At 42.0% G+C, this 23,699-nt stretch overlaps 1 protein-coding gene across 2 annotated transcripts in view; it reads right to left on the reverse strand.

The window, feature by feature from the left end:
- The window catches only part of CCBE1 (collagen and calcium binding EGF domains 1), a 184,551-nt gene that overhangs the window by 146,336 nt on the left and 14,516 nt on the right, over nucleotides 1-23,699 (reverse strand). The gene's annotated exons all lie outside the window — the stretch shown is intronic.

The raw sequence follows: 23,699 nt of genomic DNA on the forward strand, positions 1-23,699 counted from the left end.
GTCTCCTTGGGTGGGTAGTCAGTGAAGAAACACAGTGATGTCATTCCCCTGCCTTATATAGCTTTTGCATATGGCAGGAACCATTTGTTTCAAAACTTGGTTCCCACGCCAGTCAGTGGAAAAACACCGGTATCCAAAGATGGAGTCCAGCACTAGGTGACCTGATCACATGTCCCTGTAGTGTTACAGCAGCCATGAGTCGGAAACTGTTTGTAGCATCCTCAGGAAGGCCCCCAGGTGGGAAATAAGCTTCTTCTAAGGTCTATTGTTCTCCCTAATGGTTCATTAACTTGAATGGGGCCTTCCCAGCCTGCCATCTAGACCGAGTCTTTTGTCTAGGAGGCAATTCCCAAGTGTAAACACATTTGTAACACAGTTATATAGTCACAATAGTCCTAACTTCAGATAAAAAAATGATACATGCATACAAATAGGATAATCATATTCAGTAAATCGTAATATTTTCAATGATATCTCACATGACTTATCTTGCATAAAATACATCAGAATTATGCCATAATCATATCACAATAATATTTCTATGAAGACTATGGGGTGCAGTGTCACACAGATGTTTTCAGAGAACTATCCACAATGGCTCCAAGATCTCTTTCTTGAGTGGTAACAACTACTTTAGACCCCCTCATTTTGTATGTATAGTTGGGATTATGTTTTCCAATGTGCATTACTTTACATTTATCAACACTGAATTTCATCTGCCATTTTGTTGCCCAGTCACCCAGTTTTGTGAGATCCCTTTGTAACTCTTCACAGTCTGCTTTGAACTCAATATCTTAAGTAATTTTGTATCATCTGCAAATTTTGCCACCTTATTGTTTACCCCCTTTTCTAGATCATTTATGAATATATCGAACGGCATTGGTCCCAGTACAGTTCCTTGGGGGACCCCGCTATTTACCTCTCTCCATTCTGAAAATGGACCATTTATTCCTAACCTTTATTTCCTGTCTTTGAATCAGTTACTGATGCATGACAGGACCTTCCCTCTTACCCAACAACTGCCTACTTTGTTTAAGAGACCTGGATGAGGGACTTTGCCAAAGGCTTTCTGAAAGTCCAAGTACACTGTATCCACTAGAGTTCTCTTGTTCACATGTTTGTTGACTTCCTCAAAGAATTCTAGTAGGTTGATGAGTCATGATTTCCCTTTACAAAAGCCACGTTGACTCTTTCCCAACATAGTGTGTTCATCTATGTGTCTGTTAATTCTGTTCTTTACTATAATTTCAACCAGTTTGCCTGGTACTGAAATTAGGCTTACTGGCCTGCAATTGCCAGGATCACCTTTGGAGTCCTTTTAAAAAAATCAGTGGTACATTAGCTATCCTCAAGTCATCTAGTACAGATGCTGCTTTAAGAAATAGGTTACATAAGACAGTCAGTAGTTCTGCAAATTCATATCTGAGTTCCTTCAGATCTCTTGAGTGAATTCCATCTGGTCCTGACGACTTATTACTGTATAATTTATCACTTTGTTTCAAAACCTCCTCTATCGACACCTCAGTCTGGGACAGTTCCTCAGATCTGTCGCCTAAAAAGAATAGTTCAGATGTGGGAATTTCTCTCATGTCCTCTGCAGAGAAGACTGATGCAATGAATTCATTTGGCTTCTCCACAATGGCCTTGTCTTCCTTGAGTTCTCCTTTAGCACCTTGACCATCCTGTGGCCCCAGTGATTGGCAAGCTTCCTGCTTCTGATGTACTTAAAAAAAAAAATTGCTGTTAGTTTTTGTGTCTTTTGCTAGTTGCTCTTCAAATTCTTTTTTGGCCTGCCTATTTTATATTTTTACACTTGAGTTGCCAAAGTTTGTGTTCCATTCTATTTTCCTCAGTAAAAAAAAAAACAAACAAACGAACAAACAAACAAAAAGATTGGGCTTCTAATAAAAACACAGTAGAATTATACTCTGTGAGAACCCAATCCTGCAAAGACTTCCACACTCTGAGTTAATATATGCATGTGAGTGATGTCATGGGATACTGACAGACCGAAGTGTCAGCAGCAATGGGGCTTAATTTAAGACCAGATGCAACAAATAAGTTTAACAAAATTTGAGAAGAACTGACCAGAAAACCAGGATTTTCCCAGTGAAAAAAAAATTTTTGGGGAGGGGGGGGGGAATCCCCTAATGAAATTTCCCCAACAGGAAATTGAGGTTTCCTCATTGGCATGGGTGGCCTGGCCTAAGGATTAGCATTAGGAGCTGGCTAAGGGTCTAGAGACCAGAGGGAGGGCAGTATGGCCTGGGAGTTAGTTTCTGGCACAGACCAAAGATCCAGAAAACAGAATCCACTCACCAGGAATTAGGCCAGTCTGGAATGCCAGATCAGAATCAAGAGACAGACTGGAGGCCAGGGATTAAGAGTCAGTTATCATGAATCAGGCCAAGTCAGGGTACCTGGAAGTCAGGTTCAGGTGACAGAACCGGAGGGCAAGAACCAGTTACAAAGAGTCAGGCCTAGTCAGGATACCGGAAGTCAGGATCAGAAGGCAGGAAGAGGTAAACACCAGGCAAGCAGGACAGAGCCCAGTTGTATGGACAACTTCCTGTTTCCTCCTCTGGCCTAAATAGAGCCTTCAGCCCAATCAGGAGCCTCAGATCTCTTCCATTCAAAGTATAGGAGTGAGGCTTGTGTCCCAGATGGGCTTCACGGACCCCAGTCCCAGCTACTGTCAGAGTTGTCGGATGGAGGATTGAAGCGTGATGACTCCCAGGACTCCCATGAACCAAGGTTCAGGACTCGCAGGGTCTGACATCACATTGTCCCCAAAGGGCACCCTCTGGTTGCTGTGGGTCTGGGCTTCTCAAGGTGGTTCTCATGGAAGGCTTGTATTAGAGCAGGAGCATGAACGTTTTCTGCTGACTCTCTCATATGCTTCTGAGGATCATCAGCCTTCCCAATCAACCAGGTACAGAAGTTTACCCCACCACTGTTTAGAATCCAAGATCTAATGGATGACGTATTTCTCATGGCGTTGTATGCACGCTGGTGGGAGAGCTGGCTAGGTCCTATGTGGAAACAAATTTTCAGTATGTGGTTTCAGGAGGGATATGTGAAATACTGGGTGGATCTTGAGGGATCAAGATAGGAGTGGTTCATTGGTGACCAAGTTCAATAAGGGCCAAGGAACTGGAAAACTAACTTATGTGAGGGTCTCTTCACGTGGATGTGCTCTGTCAACAGCTATACTGTTTGTCCCACTGAAAGGTGGGGCCTGGTTGACAGTGTTGGTCTACATGTCACTTGTAGTCAACTTTCACTTTTTTCAGGTGGCCGATGAATCCTCTTCATCAACCCTGAGGTTGTTGGGTTAGGTTAGGAGAGCTCATAGGAAGCTGTGGGTGGAATCAGAGGTTGGCAAAGAAGGAGCTTTTCCCTGTGGAAGCATGATCTGTGTTACTATATGCAAACACCGCATAGGGTAAGAGTGAGGACCAATCATCCTGGTGGTGATTAATATAATATCAGAGGTATTTCTCTAAAACCCGATTGACTCTTTTTATATGGCTGTTGGACTAGGAGTGGAGGCAAAGGAGAGATGCAGCAGGACTCCCAGAAGACATAGGGCCTTCTGCCAGAATTGGAGGTGATGCAATCCAGTGAGCCATGGAAACGGATCCCATCTCTTCAGCAAAGGGCATACCGGTGCAGGGCACAAAGTGGGACATTTTGGTGAAGTGGTCTACCAATGTCAAGACTGTCATAAATCCACTGGACTGTGTGAGCTCCACAATAAAATCCAATGCAATAGCTGCCCAGAGTTGGGACTGGGTACCTAGAGGTTGAAGTAGATCAAACGGTGTGTGGAATGGCATCTTAGCTCGACCACGCACTTCGCAAGATACTGCGAAGGCCTATATGATGGGGCACATTCAGGGTCACCAGAAAAGATGGGATGTCAGTTGCTGAGTCTTAAAATAACCCAGGTGTCCTACCGGGGGAGCTGTGTCACACCTATAAGGCTGCCACTCCCACCTGACCTAAGGGAAGATAAATGAGGTTCTTCACAAACGTGACCCCTTCTGGAGGTCATGCAGTTTGCTGTCGATGGCAGCTAATTTGTCAGGTGGAATTTCTGAGGCAGAGGCATAACGGATCGCATGACTAGGTTCTGGTAAAGGGCAGCATTCAGGAAGTCGCAGGGCTTGAAGATGCGGGCCAGTTCCTGGCTAGGTTCACAGAGTTCAGTATCAAAGATTTGGGACAAAGCATCAGCCTTACCATTTCTAGTTGCAGGACAATATGTAATGGTGAAGTTAAACTGTGAAAAGAACAGAGCCCATTCAAACTGCTGTTGGTTTAGTGCAATGGTTCTCAAACTTTTGTATTGGTGACCCTTTTCCACACAGCAAGCCTAAGAGTGTGCCCCCCCCTTATACAGTAAAAACACATTTTTTATATTTAACACTATTATAAATGCTGGAGGCGAAGCAGGATTTGGGGTGGAGGCTGAGAACCCACAACCCCCTAAGTAATAAATTTGCGACCCCCTGAGGAGTCACGACCTCCAGTTTGAGAACCCTGGTTTAGTGCCTTTGCCCTGCACATGTTTTTGTGGTCAGGGTGTACTTCAATTGGATGGTGAGTGGCTTCCAAATAATGTTTCCACTCCTCAAAGACCGCCTCAATGGCTAGGAGTGCCTTACCCAGGATCTCATAGCTCTGTTTGGCAGAGATAAGTTTCTGTGAATAATAGGCCAATGGGTGCAGTATTTGTTTGGTTCCGTGTGGCTGGGAAAATATGATCCCCAATTGCCATACTAGATGTATCCACTTCTATAAGAAAGGCTTGCATGGCATCTGGGTGGGCCAGTATTGTCACAGTGGTAAAGATGAGTTTCAGCTGATTGAATGCACTCTGGGTTTCGGGGACCACTGGAACTGGGTATTCTTCGGGAGCAGAGTGGTGAGAGGCCCAATTCGTTTCAAGAAACATGGGATAAACAGCCAATAAAAATTGGTGAACCCTAAGAAGCATTGCAGATCAAGCGTTGTCGGGGTTGGGCGGGGGCGGGGGGGCGTCCAGTCACAGATAGCCTGGACCTTGCATGGGTCCATCTTGATCCTTCAGGGATCAGGATAAAGCCTAGAAATTCTGTGGCAATCTGGACAAACATGCACTTCTCAAGCTTATCATAGAGTCTGCTGCCGTAAAGGCTTCAGGGCCACTCGAATGTGACCAGTGTGCTTTCGGGGTTGTTTGAGAAGACCAGGATTTCATCCAGGTAAACCACTACATACTGGTCCAGTATGTCCCATAACACATCGTTCGTGAAGTGTCAGAAGGTTGATTTGTCAAAACAGGATCACCACGTGTTCAAAATGACCATAGTGCATTCGGAAGGCGGTTTTCCATTCATCACTTTCTCTAATTCGCACTGGGTCCAACGTAGTAAATATTCAGGCAACCCCCACCCCAGGATCTAATAGCTCAGGAATCAGGGGCAGCAGTTGCCAGTTTCTTACTGTTATTTTATTCAGTGCATGGTAATTGACCCAAAATTGTCAGAAAGTGTCAGAAAGTTTTGTTTTGTTTTTTTAATTTTCCCACAGGGGAACCATTATTTTCCAATAGGAAAATTTCAGATTCCAACAGGAAAAAAATCCCAGTTTCTGATTAAATATGAAAATTGACAAGAGAGGAGCTAATGTGGGGTTTCATATACTTTTTTCAAGTTTATATTCCACAAAATCAATTAGGTAGAAGCTGTGCTGCGGTAGGAATGTGTTTGCCTTCTTCTGAAGGAAGTTAGCTGACCTATTTAGGTCACAACACATTAGACACCAAAACAACAATGTTTATACATTTAACTAAATTTATACACAGTTTTCCGGTTGACCGAAATGTTGCTTACTGGGTATGTATACAGGGAGAGAGCTATCACATGCAGTAAACATCTGTTTGCACCATGCTATTTACAGTCAGAGACTGTAGACTCTGCAGTGTGGGGACAAAAAGTCTCATCATGCTCCCGTTCCCAGTGGGAACGGACTTCAGTGGAAAAGGTTCCAATTAACAGAGGACTCAGTCCTGTGTGGTGCTGATTGCCTTCTACTCCCATTGAAGGCAACAGGAGTTGACAGCACTCAACCGTTTACAGGATCAGGCCCTTACAATTTTAAAAGATACTCCAAGTAATTTATAAACTTTGGGTCCTTCCCTGAAACTCTTACTAATGCAAGTGACTCTAGCAATCCTTTGTCATTGAGCTCCACGTCTCTGACTTACTCTCCTCTTCACACTCCTCCACCTGACCTACTAACCCCTACCAATGTCCTGTGACTCCACTTTCACCCCATTTTTCCTCCACATGAGCCTTTCCCTCAGCTCTGGTTTCTTTCATCCTTTGTGGGGGGGGGGGAACATCTTTGACTTTACCTGTCTCTCTCTGTCTCCCTCTTCCCCGCCAATCCTTTGGGCAAGCTGCTGAATTAGCTTCCTTACTTGAGACTCACCACAGGATACACTTAAGTCCAGCTTCCAGACTACCCACTCCACAGACACCACTCTCACCAGAGCCTGCATTGACCTCTTTCTGGCTAAGTCGTCTTCTCCTTTTGGAGCTTTCTGCTGCTTTTGATACTGTCGATTGCTTCCTCTTCCTTGATATCTGCCTTCTCTTGGCTTATGCACCTCTGTTCTCACCTTTCCACATGCTCTTTCCCCTCTCCATGCTCCTTTCTTTGGGAGTTTCCCAGGGCTCTATTCTTACCCCTTTCCTCTTCTCCCTTTATACCTTATCCTTGGGTGACCTCATCCATTCATATGTGATTAATTGCCTCCTGTAAGCTAACAACTCTTCTATATATTTCTCCATTCTAGATCTACCTCCTGTACTTGCATCTCATTCTCTCTGACATCACATTTTGGATTGTTCACAGCCATCACAAGTGAAACATGGCCCAAGATTAGCTTACCATTGCCTATGTCCTCTATTTTTATGAGTAAGGGTTACTTAAATAGTACAGTGATGGACGCAGTTCTCCAACTGATAGAGAGAGATAGAAGGCCTTTCTTACATCAGTATGACATTTATTTATTTTTTAAGAAATATATTATAAAGATAAAGTAATTTCCTCTTCAGCTATTTTCTGTTTATAGCATAAGTCATTTTAACTTATTCCCTCTCAAGGGCAACGATCTTTAAAATAAATGTGTTGTCAACATTTCAGAAAGCAACTTTCCGAAAATAACACTGCTTTCCTTTCTGCAGCTATGCAAATAAACTTTACAATGCAAGCTGGGTCATTAATAACTAAATCATTCTGCTGACTAACCGAGATGTCTTATTTACAATATAGCTAATGTGACCATAAAGATGTTAACATTCAGTTGAGACGTTAAGGCTCCATGCTACACCTTTGAAAATTATTTAAAATGTATCTGTTAAGGTCCTGTGCTTCTTTTTTAATAAAACAATTGTGAAACAAAGATACTGAACAGATGCAACAACTTGTAGTTTACTGAATATTCTGAAATGTCGGCATTCATCAGCAATTCTTGGTTAAAGAGTAGACCAAGCTGAGTTATTGGCCACTACCTAGAAGAATTAGATCTTCAACCTTCACCTTCAGCGAGAGGTTAATGAGACTGCAGAGCCAATGTGAACACTGCTGTTTTACACTGGAGGCTACACACCACTAATTTCCCTATAGAAAAGACTTTTGTCCTTTATACACTTGCAATCCCAAGATGAATATTCTCCTCCACCCATTTAAGCTTCCCCTTTGGTGTAACTTGTATTTAACTTATAATAAGCCTATTCATTCTCCAACAACAATCCTTTTACAAAAAATCAAATTATTCCTTTGGACTTTGCCTTTCTTGCCTATTTAAAATATTGCATACGACAGTGTTCCCAGCCTACTTGAAAGGAAGGGGAAAAGTCTTTTTGATGTGGATTTACTAATGAATTGCTGCTAATACCGATACAAAGAGCATGGTCTTTATCTGTGCCACCTAATTTAAATTCCAGTACAAACTTATTAATGGAAGTGTATGCATTTAGCTTTCATATGTAACAGAAAATATGTTGCCTGATTGTAACTAAATTCTTTACTGTATAATGTTTCAGTTGCTTATATGATCAGCAATGAAATTTACTGGATAAGATGGATAAGCCTGTATTAGTGAGAAGGATTCCTAATGCAGAACTAAGATCTGAGACTACTGTCTGCGACTAAAATTGGAATTTTTTACGCCAATAAGAAACAATCATCTCAACAACTCTCCTGAATCAGCATCGTGCAGGTCCTGTTCTCTATCTGGTTTGATTATAATTGGAATAACTTAGAAGAGAAAGCAAAGAACAGTAATGGAACCACATTTGCAACTATTGCGTTTATAACAGACACCAATAAATAGTTTGAAAACTAATCAGTTAAAACTCAGGTAAAGAAAATGGGCAGTAGAGGAAGAAAAATGATAACCAGAAATTTGAAAACAGGTGGGCTAACAATCATCACTGTAAATATCCATTCATTTGAGCTGTGGGCCCAATCCTGCACTCCTTAGTGGGAATAAGTTTTACAGACATTAATAGTTCAATTGACTGCACTGGAATAATTCATGTAAATAAGTAGAATAAGTAATGTAAGTAAAGGTTCTAGAATCAGACCCTTTACTTGTATCTTCATATGTACATTAATATCAAATGAGTGCAGTGCAATCACTGTGATTATAACAAACTCCAAGTGAAATGATACTGATATTGAAGTGTTATCAGAGAAACAAAGACAGGGAGAAAATCTATGAGAACTCTGGGGAAGAGGTAGAGGAGACAAAAATAAAGGATTAAATGACAGCGCTACTAATTTACACATGTGAGGCTTGAACCTATGCTCCTATTCACTTTAACAATGCAGGATCAGGGCCATATGAACCATGCAGATGAGTACATGTTTGCAAGATCAGGACACATGGGGCAGATCCTCAGCTGGCGTAAATTGTCACAACTCCATTGACTTCTCTATACAGCTATTGACTGTCTCTCCTCCACTCCCACCCGTAGTCCTGATATGATTTTAATGGAGCCAGGATGATTCACACCAGCTGAGATTCTACCCCATAGTTTGTGGGGAAGCGTTACAAAAAATTAAATGGAAAACAAAAAAATAGGAGACACGTTGTTATAAGAAAATTGCACTTTTTAGTTCCGTTTAAATATTTCTTTTTAAATTAGCTCCTCCTGATTTCGTGGAATCAAAATGAGGACTAACATATTTTCCTTCAGAGCTAGCTAGTGGGTGGTCATCAAAGGATTGCAGAGCCAGTTTGCCTAGGGAAGGCAAGTGACACTTAACCTTTTGTTCTCTAACATCATGGACCAGCAAATACAGAAGAGCAAAGTAAGCCAGATTAAGCAAAGGGTGAGTGGGACAATGTACGCGCCTGTCTGTGATACACTCTCACTAGTCCCATGTACCTAGAATATACAGTAGGGAAGAGACATTTTTCAAACTGGTAAAGGAGAGAGAGAAAGCAAGGAAGAAATGACAAGAGAAGATGCAGCATTTACTAGATTTTTTTTATTCCAAGTATAGTTGGGAGTACAGGGTTCTTTCTTAGAAAATATTATTTTTTATAAAACAGAGGCAATCTGGAAATATTTTAATTGGAGCTAGTTAGGAAATGATTTCCCCCACCACACACACACAAAAATTAGATGAAAACAGTGACAAGATGAAATTTCTCTTTCCCATTTCCTGTCTCTACTCATCCCCTTTTCTGCCTCTTTTAGTTCCCGTCTTCTGTTTCTCTTCTTGGTTGTTCCTTTTCTTTGCCCTTTCCTACGTCCTTTATCTGTCTTGTGTATTTAGATTATAAGATCTTCAGGGCAGGGATTGTCTATTCCAGCACAACGGGGCCCTGATCTCAGTTACACCCCCTATATGCTACAGTAATGCAAATAATAATTAATAACAGCTAGATCACACTGCCTCCCTATTTTATTTAAAACAAGGGATGTGATCAGATTTTTTTAAAGACAAAATAGTCTGACCCTCGGGAGCATATATGATACCTATTATGATCTTAAAAGTCACATTCCCTCTGGTGGCCTATATTTACTACATATTTTGTATCAACCACAGTGGGCCCTTAGGCTATTATGTTGTTGGTCTGGAATCTTTGTGCTAGACGACGTGCCCCGAAAGTCAGTTCATATTTAACCCTATAGTCTGTAGATCAAAACCATGACGCAGTGCACCTGGGTTTCATTACTGATCAAACCACCAAGGAGGGCACTTATCAGATAGTTCGTGGCTTGCCAATTTTAAAATTCTGAGAACTCCTTTGATGTGACCATCAAGAACCTCCTGTCTACACAAATAGCTATTTGCCAGACCTCATCCTTTGTAGTAACTCCTGCCTCAATACATTATTGACAATAATTACATCAACTCACAGGATGATCATAATTATATTGGTCCATTTCACTGTGAACTGACTATATTGAGGGGGAAGTATAAATAGGAGCTTATATACAAGTAAACCCAAATAGGCACTGATTTTTACTGTTACTCTGGAGCTATTAAAAACATGTATTTATGGGACTTTGAGGCTTCTCTCTTCAGTTATCTTAACAAAACATCATTGCGAAGGGTAATAATGGTTTCGGGTTGGGAATTTCAATGGGAATTAAGCACCTCATTTCCAGAGGCTTTTTTGAAAAACCCGCCCTTAGCCTCCATACCGCAAACCATTATGATGCATTCACATTTGGGGTAGACGGGAGGTTATTAATAAAGGATAAACAAGCATTAGCAAAGTGGAAGGTTGGCGGCAGGGGGCTGCATTCGAAAAGCTGGTGGAGTACATGGTGCTGAGTTGGGAGGTGATTTGTAGAGCGGCACAGAACTGGTTACACTCTTGTTCCTAAGGGGAGTGCTAATTCCCCCCCTGCAATAGCTGCTAAGCATGTCACTGGCACACTGTGGAGCAGCAGATACATCCATTGCTCCAAGAGAAAAAAGCCCTTTGCGAGACTCCTCCTGTCACACTCCTTAGGAAAGTGAGAGCACTTGCATTGTGTATTGCGTGATTTAGAGGTCTGTGTGAGATTCCAACCGAGCTTAGCCCAAAGGGCTGTCATCCAACCTGGACTAGACTTCACAGAGAGCGTAGTAATCCTTTGCTCTTCGGCAGCAGAGTACACATTTTGACACCATTTGTGGTCTTAATGGGTTTGCCAGGCAGGCAACCTCAGATCCATAAGATGATCTTTTACCAACAGTTCCTGAAGAAACTCGCCCCCTTTTCTGTGTAACAAATTTGGAAAATATGTATAAATGTTACCACGTGTGAAAGTGCTTTTCTCTATGTCTCAAGTTTTTGTATATTGCCAACAACCACAATAGCTAAGTGTTTCAGAGGAGATTTGGGAAAGTTCTGGTTTTTGTGCAGAAAATAACTTTTGGAGTATTATCCAAGCTATCATCTGTATCCATCTTTGATTACCTTTGAGATGGATCAAAAGTAATCAAAGGATTGTCCAGTTTTGAGGAAGGATTGTCCAGTATTTAGGGCACTAGCCTAAGGGCACGTCTTCACTACCCGCCGGATCGGCAGGTAGCAATCGATCTATTGGGGATTGACTTATCACGTCTAGTGAAGACGCAATAAAATCGATCCCCAATGGCTCTGCCGTCGACTCCGGAAATCCACCACGGCAAGAGGCAGAAGCGGAGTCGATGGCGGCGCGGCAGCGGTCGACTCGCCACCGTCCTCATAGCCAGGTAAGTCGACCTAAAGTACGCAACTTCAGCTACGCTATTCACGTAGCTGAAGTTGCGTATCTTAGGTCGATCCCCCTCCCCCCCCGTAGTGTAGACCTAGCCTAAGACTCAGAAGACCAAGGTTCAAGTCCCTGCTCAATCATATACTTCCTATGTGACCTTGGGCAAGTCACTTAGCCTCTCTATGCCTCAATCTCCCATCTATAAAAGATAAGGATAACAGTACTTCCTATCCTCTCAGGAGTGTTGTGAGGATACGTACATAAAAGACTGTGTTTCTCGGATGCTACGATAAAGGGTAGGGGGGGATATATTAGCGAAGGCACACAGATATAGCCTAACCCTCGGTATTGCATCTTGTAAGCAGCAAGTATATCATCCAAAACTATATAAACCTCAGACTTGCAAGAGATCATACATAAATGTCACATACTATAGTATTCTGAGACTGCAAACACTGATTTTCATAAACATTCCCAGTTAAACTACATGGTGACAGCATACCGATTGTATTGTGCCTTATAAAAATGAGCCTGTGACCTTGGTATGGGACACATTTTTAATTAAAAAAAGAAATAAAATACTGGAAGACTGTATTGCTAGTTGTCAATGGTAATTTTAGGCCTGGTCTACACACAGTTTTTGTACGAGCATATGTTGGGTAGGGGTGTGATTCTTTTACTGACACATTTATACCAGTACAACCACTAATGTGGGCACAGTTATGCCCGTGTAAAGATGTCTTATTCTAGCATAGCTCATTCCCTTTCCTGAACAAGTAGAAGCACCTTTATACTGGTATAACTGCATCCACAATAAGGGAGGGTTGTACCACTTTAACTATACCAGTCCAGTTAAAGCAATACAACGTAAGTGTTTAAACAAGGCCTCTGTCACTAGCTCAAATGTGTTTCCAATCAGTAATGGTGGAAAGTCACCATGACCAATTCAGGTACCTACATAAGATGTGTGCATGGTGTTGGTTTTGTTCCTATTGACAGAGGTCCACTTCATAATTCACTACAACAGTTGACACCAATCAGTTCCCTTGGTAGTCTCAGCAAAGATGTCAAGCCAAGGACTGAATGGGCACAAAACTTTTGTTACTGGGGTGCTACTTCAAAATAATAGTGAGGATAAATGATTAGGTGGCATGGGGAAGTTTATTCCACTGCCATGGTTTACCTGTTTTGTGAAAAAATAACATGCTACATTTTCCTATAAATTATCCATATTCACAAGCACTAAGTTCTGAGTAAGAACAATTAAAAAGCAAAGATAGAAGAAAGAGATGTAGCTATTTGTAGCTATTAGATGTAGCTTCAGCATTCAGCATGACCACGATTATACTTATTAGTGCTTGAGAAAGCGCATTATGCTACTGATTTTAATCCGAATTACTAAAAGTCAGATGCTGAAAATAGCAAGTCTATGGGCCAAATGCTAAAGATGCTGAGTATCTGCAACTCCCATCCACGTCAGTGGGATTCAGCACATCTCGGGATATGGTCCCATGTTTTTGTTATTGTGCCTAGAGGCCTAAGGTTATACATATATAGTAGGGTATTATGCATGACAGATGCATTGAGGTATCTAGTTCTGAAATTCACATTTTCAAAATGATGACTCAATAATATTCAGCATTCATTTATAGTCACACTCACAATGTGCTAGGCACAGAGGTACCAGCACTGTCCCAAAGAGCTAGCAGCCCATTGCACTTTAAAGTATGTGAAATAAAATCTATTAGTTTATGGAAACAAACAATCTTGGCAAAAGCATTGTTACAGATGTTGTAGCTGTTTACTTTTCTAAAACAAAAAACCCCACAAGTAAAATATAACCAAGAACATCTCATCCTCGTGAATTCTCAGCAAACTTCCAACATGCAGTACATTATCCTCCAAGATAACTGGGGCTTATGTATTCTTTTGCCCTAACTGGATAAATGTCATTTACAATGTAATATTGCAACGAGAATCAGGGTTATGTTGATTCTGCTGAAAGTGATGACAGCAGAGTTTTGGATTAGAAAGGCAATGGAAATGGTGTCTGGAAAGCAAAAAAGAGTCTTGAGATAAAATATCACCTTTGCTTTCTCTGGCTGAAAACTTCAAAAAAATCAATGTAGTCCAATTAACTGGGAAGTAATGCAACATGCTCTTCAGGGACTCTGGGAACTAAGAACTGAACATGGTCTCAGGGGGCATATCAGTGAAAGTACTGCCCTTTGTGGAGCAGTTCAGTTCTAACTTACTTGCAATAACTTTTATCCTTTAAGAATGTGTAAAATGATACAGTCTATAAAATTGGACTTTGCTAGCAACAGCAGCATTCAATAGAATAAAAAGATGACTTTTTTCAGAATGTGATCTTCAGTTAGCATCACAATTAGCTAGCTTATAGGCATACATGTATTTCTGCCTTATGTTTGAATTATCTTTTTGTTATAAAGTTTAGAGTATCCTTTTCATGGCAGAATTCAACACCTGCAATACTATACTGACTACAGATATTTTTAGCTGCCAGACAATTATGAGATAAGAAAAGGGACAATATTCCATAGTTGTACAATCATTATATCTGGTTTCAAAAGCCTGCATGGATTTATTCTAGGGAAAGACTGGCTAATCTGATGGATATTGTTAGTACTTAAGAACCTGATAACTTTTGAAATCATCACTCTCTTCATATATATTACCCATATTTTAAACAAGACTATAATTATTATTTAGCACCTACTTTTAGCCCAGCATCATGCTTCACTCAATTGTACCACCAATCTCTCAGGAGACAATTTATCCATGATAATGATTAACACATCTAGAGCACTTTCCTCCCAAGGACTGCAAAGCATTTTACAAACTTTAATTAGTTAGGCCTCATCATTACACCCCATGAGGCAGGTACATTGTGCACATTTTACAGATGGGTAAACCAGGACTAACAGTAGTTTCAGGCATGATTCTGGTCCCATCTGAGTCAATGGCAAACTTCTCATTGACTGCAAGAGTGGGATGACTGGTCAAACACAGAATCCAGGAATTCAAACGGCCAGTCCTTATTCCAACCAGTAGATAGATGTACTCTCTCTTTATTGCATGGATGCATGTGCACCAATATCAGCACACATTAGTAAGGAAGAACACAGCATGTTCTAACATGGATGCTTTGTAAATTCAGTCATGAAAGTTTAGTGAGCAGTTTGAGCTAAAATTTGCTATAGCGATATAAAAGGCCCAGTCCTCCGAGATACCTAATACCCTCCTCTCCCATTAAAGTACAGAAACTGGAGGGCACTCAGCACCCTTTAGCAGATGCTCAAGCACACAAGGTTGGACGTGAAATAAGTATCTACTGCATCTGGTGGTTTCCATGACTTTGGGACACAAACATTCTCTCATTTTCCCCATCTGTTGCTAAAGTGTATTTTGTACTGGACTGTTCTTTTATTCCTATAGTTTAAATTACTACATAACTGTAACGTTTGGTAAACATTTTTTTTATTAGTAAATATCTCTACTAAACCTCTAGATCAGTGTTTCTCAAACGGGGGTCCGCGAGGGTACTCCAGGGGGTCCACGGGCCCCGCTGATCAACTCCTCCCTCTCCCTCCCACTGCCTCCTGCACGCTGGGAAACAGCTGTTCAGCGGCGTGCAGGAGGCACTGGGTGGGAGGAGGAGGAGCAGGGATGGAGCACACTTGGGGGAGGGGATGGAAAGAGGCGGGGAAGAGGAGGGACAGAGGTGGAGCGGGTGTGGGGCCTAGGGGGAAGGGATGGAGTAGAGGCGGGACCTGAGGCTGAGCAGGGAGCTTGAGGGTCCAAGAAAAATCTTAAATCAAAATGGGGGGTCCTCGGGTTGCTAAAGTTTGAGAATCACTGCTCTAGATTATCATCCTGGAATAGATCTACTATAAACCAATCTCCATTGTATCATAGAATTTAAACATTGTTGTCAGTAGCTACCGGTGTGGTGCTCTGCTCTTGTTCGATGATGATAACAGTCAGCTGCGTGCGTGTTCCCTCTGTGTGCTGCCCCGGCTCTGCGCAGATCGCTGACACAGCAGACCCCGAGAGAACCCCCAAAGACCACAGACTCTAGTAAGGTACGAAGGAACCCGAGCCAGGTTTATTGTCAAACGAAGCACAGTAATAGTTTCCCATAGACTCTACAAGACATACTACGAATTTGTGCCCCCTGGCAATGGACACAGCTCAGTCAGTGGCGGGACACTCCACTGCCCCCTAGGCTGGACAAAGATGCACACTCCGGGACCTATTTTTATACAGTTACAGGACAGATTACTCATCCCTACTGACGTATTGAGGTACAGCCCCTTGACTCCTCCTTTGATCGTGTTTCAAACAGATAGATCTATCCATCATGCTGTCCTTTTGACCCTGTCTTTAAGATGCACCTGCCTGTTCCTTGTTATCTCTGTGGAGGGTCCTGATGCCATCTTGGCACAAGTTCCTCTTATTAGCACTTATGTGTGGATGCACCTGCTTCTAGCAGCCCTCTTCTCGCCAACTTCTGTCAGTGGGGCCTGCCTCTGGCTCACAGCCCAGCTTTTGCTTAGCAATGCCTGGAAGTACTTTGGTTCAGGCTTCAGGCCTCAGACTGGGCCTCTGACACAAGAGTTTATGTTTCAGGGCCTCATCTTACTACAAACCTCATATAATAATTGTCTCTCACTTGAAAATACTATGCAGGACTTACTTGATTGTGAGGTTAGGTGTTGTTTGTTTTCAAAAAGGAGGACAACTCCAACAAATATTCATACGTTTCCTAAATTGCCCTCCGATGTTCTCTGGTATGACTGTGGCATTACATTAAATTACAGGCTAAGCCTCCTTAACTTGGAAATAACTATATTTACAGAACTATAATCCTAACCACTGCCACATTCTCATGGGAACAGAGCTATTCTATCTTACGATAAAGTGGATGCAGGGTGTCCCATTTAACATTGTTTCTTAGAGGAACATACAGTTGGTCACCACAGGTCACAGTGACAAACTACATTCAATCATGTACCAGACTGCTACTGAGCACAAGAATAATATAGGTCACCACTGTATGACATGAAAATGAGCAAAGCAAATTATCCACAAAAATACCTATAAGTGGTGAAAAAAGTTTACTGGGTGGTCAGGTCTACTGCTAGGGCTAAACCAAGATGAACAAAGTGAATGACTTATCAAATACAAGCCAAGTAACACACATGTACCCTGGAGCAGTGAAGGAACTTTGCTAATACCATTCTAATTTGGCATACCAATAAAATTATTAGGGGTTTAAAGGGGTTAAGCAGATTAAATATGCCAAATGCAAGTATCTGAGAGGGTGGAGACATTATAATAATTAAGGGCCAGTCTTGCCTTCTTTGTGCTGCTCAGATTCTCATTGATTTCAGGTGGAGCTCTGGGTGGCTGAGAAATGCAAGATCAAGCCCTGTATCGTATTATATGCTTAGCAATGACCAGAACTTATTGTGTATGGATACAAAAGCTTATTATTGGTACATGCTACTTTATTTATTGTTAAAAAAAATAAAAGTCAGGCTTAAAAATACTGGCCATGCTGAAGCATCAACTGCTATTCAAATCTGTTCCTCTATTCTCTTATGGAAATAAATAAAAGCACCTTCTAAAAATAAATACAAATCAAACTAAGCCAAAGGGCCAAACTCTACACATACTAGAAGAAAAAAAAATACATCTAGTCATGTACAAGGTCACTATGATCACAAAGTGAATAATATGAAAATATTCTACTTGGCTTGGCCCTGCTTTTGGCTCATCTTTAGTCATAAGCTCACAATCAAGCCACACCTTAACTCAAGCCTCCATTGGCTTGCTCAGTATTAGTAGGTGTATCCTGCCAGTGCACTACAAAGGAAACACATTAGCATTAACTGGAGAATATTCATGTATTTTAAATTCTTCTGAGGGTAGCCTCGCAGATTGGCGGGTAGCATAAACTACTACCATAGTGATGCCTCTTGCTTCTCCATCTCAAGTTAGGGGTCAAAGCATGCACCACATTGGTACCACTTGCTATTACTGATCAGTGGTAAAGTCTGATAGGGATGACAGCCTCCTCTGCAAGGTAGGATGAGTGTGGTGATGCAGCACAGGACAGATGTTATCTAAATGGAAAAGCAGAGCCCAGAAATGGGGACGCTAACCAGCTATTCAGACTTATGCTCATTGCCTAGGGTCAAATGCTACACCGGAATGGGAGTAAATGGGAGAGGTTGTGATGAGGGGCTCTTCTTCCCCTCACAATCCTGAGATGATTGTACACCACTTCCACTGCTACAGTGTTGCAAATTCTAACAACATTAGGTAATTTACTTAGAGCCCCAGCTCCCGGAGACAAATGATTACATGGGAATTACAGCATTAATTAAAAAAAAAACAAACAAACAAAAGGACATCCTAGCTAGAGCGTTTTCCATCCTGTGAAAAACATTGAAAGTTTGAAAAACAAAATTCTTCCCACATCAGGATGAAATGTCCAAATTTCAAATGTTTTCACAAAATAAAATTCTGAAAATAAATTCATTTTGTTTTGATAAATTAAAAAATTTTCATTTCAATTTCAACCTTTTCTATTTTTTTAATTTAATATCAAATAAATTTCAAAACAAAAAAAAGCAAAACTTTTCATTCCAAAAATGTCAAACAAGACATTTTTAAATGAATTTTTTCGATTTTGTTTCTAAACAAAATGTTGTCAAAGTCAGTGCAATGTTATGAAAAATTTTAATTTTTTTCAAAATGGCATTTCCTTACAGAAAACAGTGAAAATACTCATGTAGTGGACAAAAGCTTGAAAACATGACCCAAGTGAGCCCTAAAGACTCAGAAACTGGAAGGCAAGCAAAAAGAACCCAAAAGTTACTTTAAAATAAAACCTCCTGATTTTAAAGGCAATCTCATTACCTTTTCAGCTTGATTCATTGTGATTTTTTAAAGCTTGGGGTAGGCAATACTATTACTACAGACATGGACTGTGACGCTGCTGATATCCAGGCAAAGTCTTGCCCCACTACACACAGAGCAGATCGACATTGCTATTGCCGCATTTGGGACCCCTCGAGTGTGGGATAATTTTACAAATTGGAGGATTCCTAGACAAATTGGAGGATTGGGCCAAAAGAAATCTGATGAGGTTCAACTAGGACAAGTGCGGAGTCCTGCACTTAGGAAGGAAGAATCCCATTCACTGCTAAAGGCTGGGGACCAACTGGCTAAGCGGCAGTTCTGCAGAAAAGGACCTGGGGATTACAGTGGAGAAGCTGGATATGAGTCAACAGTGTTTCCTTGTTGCCAAAAAGGCTAACAGCATATTTGGCTTCATTAGTAGAAGCATTGCCGTCAGATCAAGGGAAGTGATTATTCCCCTCTATTCGGCACTGGTGAGGTCACATCTGGAGTATTGCATCCAGTTTTGGGCCCCCCACTACAGAAAGGATGTGGACAAATTGGAGAGAGTCCAGCAGAGGGCAACAAAAATGATTAGGAGACTGGGGAACATGACTTATGAGGAGAGGCTGAGGGAATTGGGCTTATTTAGTCTGCAGAAAAGAAGAGAAGGGGGATTTGACAGCAGCCTTCAACTACCTGATGGGGGGGGGTCCAAAGGGGATGGAGCTAGGCTGTTCTCAGAGGTGGTAGATGACTGAACAAGGAGCAATGGTCTCAAGTTGCAGTGGGGGAGGTCTAGGTTGGATATTAGGAAAACCTATTTCACTAGGAGGGTGGTGAAGCACTGGAATGGGTTACCTGGGGGGGGGAGTGGACTCTCCATCCTTAGAGGTTTTTAAGGCCCGGATTGACAAAGCCCTGGCTGGGATGATTTAGTTGGGATTGGTCTTGCTTTGAGCAGGGGGTTGGACTAGATGACCTCCTGAGGTCTCTTCCAACCCTAATCTTCTATGATTCTACCTTCAGGGAGGGCAAACACACCTCAGTAAATGGACCTCACACTGCTCATTCTGCTCCTTCAATCTTCAAACTCTCCACAGTCAGGGGTTGCTCTCTCAATAAGGCTGTCTCATCTATCTGAAAACTCTGCCTCTGAACCACTGACACTTTAAATCCCATTCAGCAGCCTTCCTTTTCTTCATTGCTTATTACCATCTTTCTGTAAAATGTTTTGGGGTATTGTGTGTTAAGGAATTGTATGCAATAATGGGCTCTATTGTACCTTTAAAAAGGCAAAGCCATGGAGATGGGAGGAAGGAAAACAGGAGATTCAGCAATGGGTTGGGGCAGGGACCAGTGAAGAAAAAAGGACTGAGTCATGGCACCATCCAACCCTTTCTAGAGTGTGTGATGACATACTAATGCTTTCTGTGGACAGCAGTGACTGGACTGTGACTTCCCTTTGGCTGGTCATCTACATTGGTATATTCTGTAACCCCAGATGTAGTTATAGGTTCATAGATTCATCAGTTCCAAGGCCGGGAGGGACCATTGTGTCATCTAGTCTGACCTTCTGCATAACACAGGCTGGAGAACTTCCCCAAAATAATTCCTAGAGCAGATCTTTTAGAAAAACATCCAATCTTGATTTTAAAATGGTCAGTGATGGAGAATCCATCACAGCCCCTGGTAAATTATTCCAATGGTTAATTACTCTCACTATTAAATATTTACACTTTATTTCCAGTCTGCAATTGTTTAGTTTCAACTTCCAGCCACTGGATCTTGTTAAACCTTTCTCTGCTAAATTGAAGAGCCCATTATTAAATATTTGTTCCCCATGTAGATATTTATCAACTATAATCAAGTCATCCCTTAATCTTCTGTGTATTAAGCTAAATAGATTGAGGTCTTTGAGTCCGTCACTATAAGGCACGTTTTCTAATCCTGTAGTCATTCTCCTTCTCTAAACCCTCTCCAAATAAACATCCTTCTTGAACTGTGAGCACCAGAACCGGGCACAGTATTCCAGCAGTGGTCACATCAGTATCAAACCTCTTTGCTCCTACTCAAGATCCCCTTGTTTATGCATCCCAGGATCTATAGGCTCTTCTAGCCACAGCTTTACACACGGGGAACTTCTGATCAGTTGATTATCCATCACAACCCCCAAATCTTTTTCAGTCACTGCTTCCCAGCATAGAATCCCCCATCCTATAAATATGACCTACATTCTTTGTTCCTAGATGTACACATTTACATTTATCCATATTCAAACACACATTGTTTGCTTGCCACAGGCACCGACTTTTCAAAGTGCCGGGGGCGGGGGCGCCATCCCTGGCTCTGCCCTAAGCCCCACCCCCATTCCACTCCTTCCCCCAAGGCCCCGCCCCCACCTAGTTCTACCCCCTCCCCATAGCACGTTGTGTCCTCGCTCCTCCCCACTCCTGCCCAGAGCCTCCTGCGTGCCATGAAACAGCTGATTGCGGCAGGCAGGAGGTGCTGATCTGTGGGGCCCGCCGATGGGCAGGAGGCACGGGTGGGGCTGAGCCGATAAGGGGGTTGCCGGTGGGTGCTCAGTACCCACCATTTTTTCCCCGTGGGTGCTCCAGCCCCAGACCACCCCCTGAGTCGGCACCTATGTTGCTTGCTCCCAGTTTACCTATTAATCCAAATCTCTCTCAATCAGTAGTCTATCTTCTTCATTATTTATCACTCCCCCAATTTTTGTGGCATCTGCAAACTTTATCAGTGATGGTTTTCTTCCAGGTCACTGATAAAAATGTTAAACAGCGTAAAGCCAAAACCGTTCCCTGAGGGATCCCACTGGAAACACATCCACTAGTGACAATTCCCCATTTACAGTTAGAGTGGAGGCAGAACCTATGTGCACTGCAAAGCTACATTTCCAAACCACCTATATTTATACTAAATAAAAGGCATTGTGAAAAGAAAAACAATCTGGCACCAAAAGAGGTTTCTAAAAACTCCTCTTTGTCTTCTATCATTTATGGATTTCTTTAATGCCTTTCACTAGCACTAAAGTGCTTTCACCATATTGCATGCTCCCTATATGTAATAGCAGATCACTTAGCACACACACACCAATGCAGTTACTTCTGGAAGTGGCTGTGTAGAGGGAAGTGCCTCTCATAGGCTAAACATCTTGTCTGAGAGAGACTAATTACTCAGAGGACATTGGTAATTAGATATTCATTTGCTTGCTGGTTATGTCTTTGTCAAAGGCTCTGGATACATTTATAGAAGTTAGAAACAATTCTAGTTTTGACAATTTCTTGCAGACAACTGGATATAAAAAGGACATTCCTCAAATTTACAAACATATAATAAAAAGTGGAAACTCAGTGACAGTATCTCTGATCAATAACTACGGGAAGGCCATCCTTAAAGACATAACATCCTTTCCATCAACTTATCTCAGGCAAAGGCCTGAGTAAATAGATGGATTTATGAACCATACCCCAAAGGTTAAACTCAGGCTCTTTCAGATCAACAGGGAAAGTGAGTTCCACAGTCCAAGACCACTCCACTGAGAACATCTGGCCAGCACGCCCCAAACATTCAAATCTAGGGGCTGCTAACTAGGGCATGTTGGCTAATTTTAAATGTAGCCCTAGTTAGTGCATGGCAAGAGGACGTGTCGGTTATGCAAATCATGCAGGGTTTCATAGATCAATATCATTCCCTTGAATTGCACTCCTGTGGAATATGAAACCAGTCACTTCTAAGACATATGCTATAGCCTGGCACAGATGAAAACCAGCAATGATTGAAAGCCATAATAATATGATGGTGTTTTCAGTGGGTTCATAATAGACAAATATCTATCTAAAAAAAAAATGTTTGTCACTATTGGTCCCTTTGTTGGTAGTCACAGCAGAGAGGTCAACTATGAAATGGACCCAGGGATTGAATTATCCCCTTACGCCTGTAGGTTGTTCACTCAAGGTTAAGATTAAGACAAATACTACCAGAACAATGTGATTGGAAGCCTGTACTGCTACTTCCCATGCTGTACCTTTCTGTGGAGGGAGAGCGGCTATAATTTAGCAAATGTTACTAGTACAGAGGGGGTTACCTGTTACAGTCCCTAATTCAACGTCACCACAGCAAGTGCTGAATACACTGCCTCCCATTCACTCCACAGAGCGACTTCCCTGAGTCTAAGCGCTAAGCAGACAGCTGCTGAAAGACTTTGCAAGGGAACATGACAGAGCCAATCAAACGTTAAACATTTCTTTCTGGCTGACTTTAGATACAACTTTTATAAACAACATGCAACCGTTAAACCAGCTATTCATCTTCTCGATAGGACTGTCATGAATGTTTACATGTGTACTACTATCAGCGCCCCATAGCCTACAAACTCCAAATACACACTCTTACACACACAAAATACACACTCTCACTGTCACCACACACTCGCTGATCACAACAGTCACACAAGTGCCATAACACCACATCCATCATAACACACATGGAGAGACTGTCAGGCATTCTCATACAGACAGGCACCCACTCATAGGACTGAGCCAAGTCTGGGAACTTCACTACACAATATCTGGTGCCACACCAGCAACTGTGGCCACTCTGCCTGGCACAACAGTCCTCGGGAGGCTGTGTGTGTTTGATGACGACACTACCACAATACAACAACCACACAAGTGCCATAATACACCAATCACAACACACAAAGACAAGCACACACTATCACAACACAACCCCCTGCCACACAAGAGTCATACACGCCTACTAGAGGCAGCAGTCACACTGTGTAACAAGCACACACTCTCACAACACAGTAACTACAGAATACAACACACAAGTGTCACACACACAAGAAGATGGTCATATATTCTCATACCAACAAGCACACACCAGCTATCACAACACAATGCACTTCCCCACAAACAAAGGAGGCGGCGGCAGTCTCATTCTGGTAACAAGTACACACATTCTCATAACACAGTGACCATA

The sequence above is a fragment of the Trachemys scripta genome, chromosome 6, assembly GCF_013100865.1.
Source record: "Trachemys scripta elegans isolate TJP31775 chromosome 6, CAS_Tse_1.0, whole genome shotgun sequence".
NCBI classification, from domain to species: Eukaryota; Metazoa; Chordata; order Testudines; family Emydidae; genus Trachemys; species Trachemys scripta.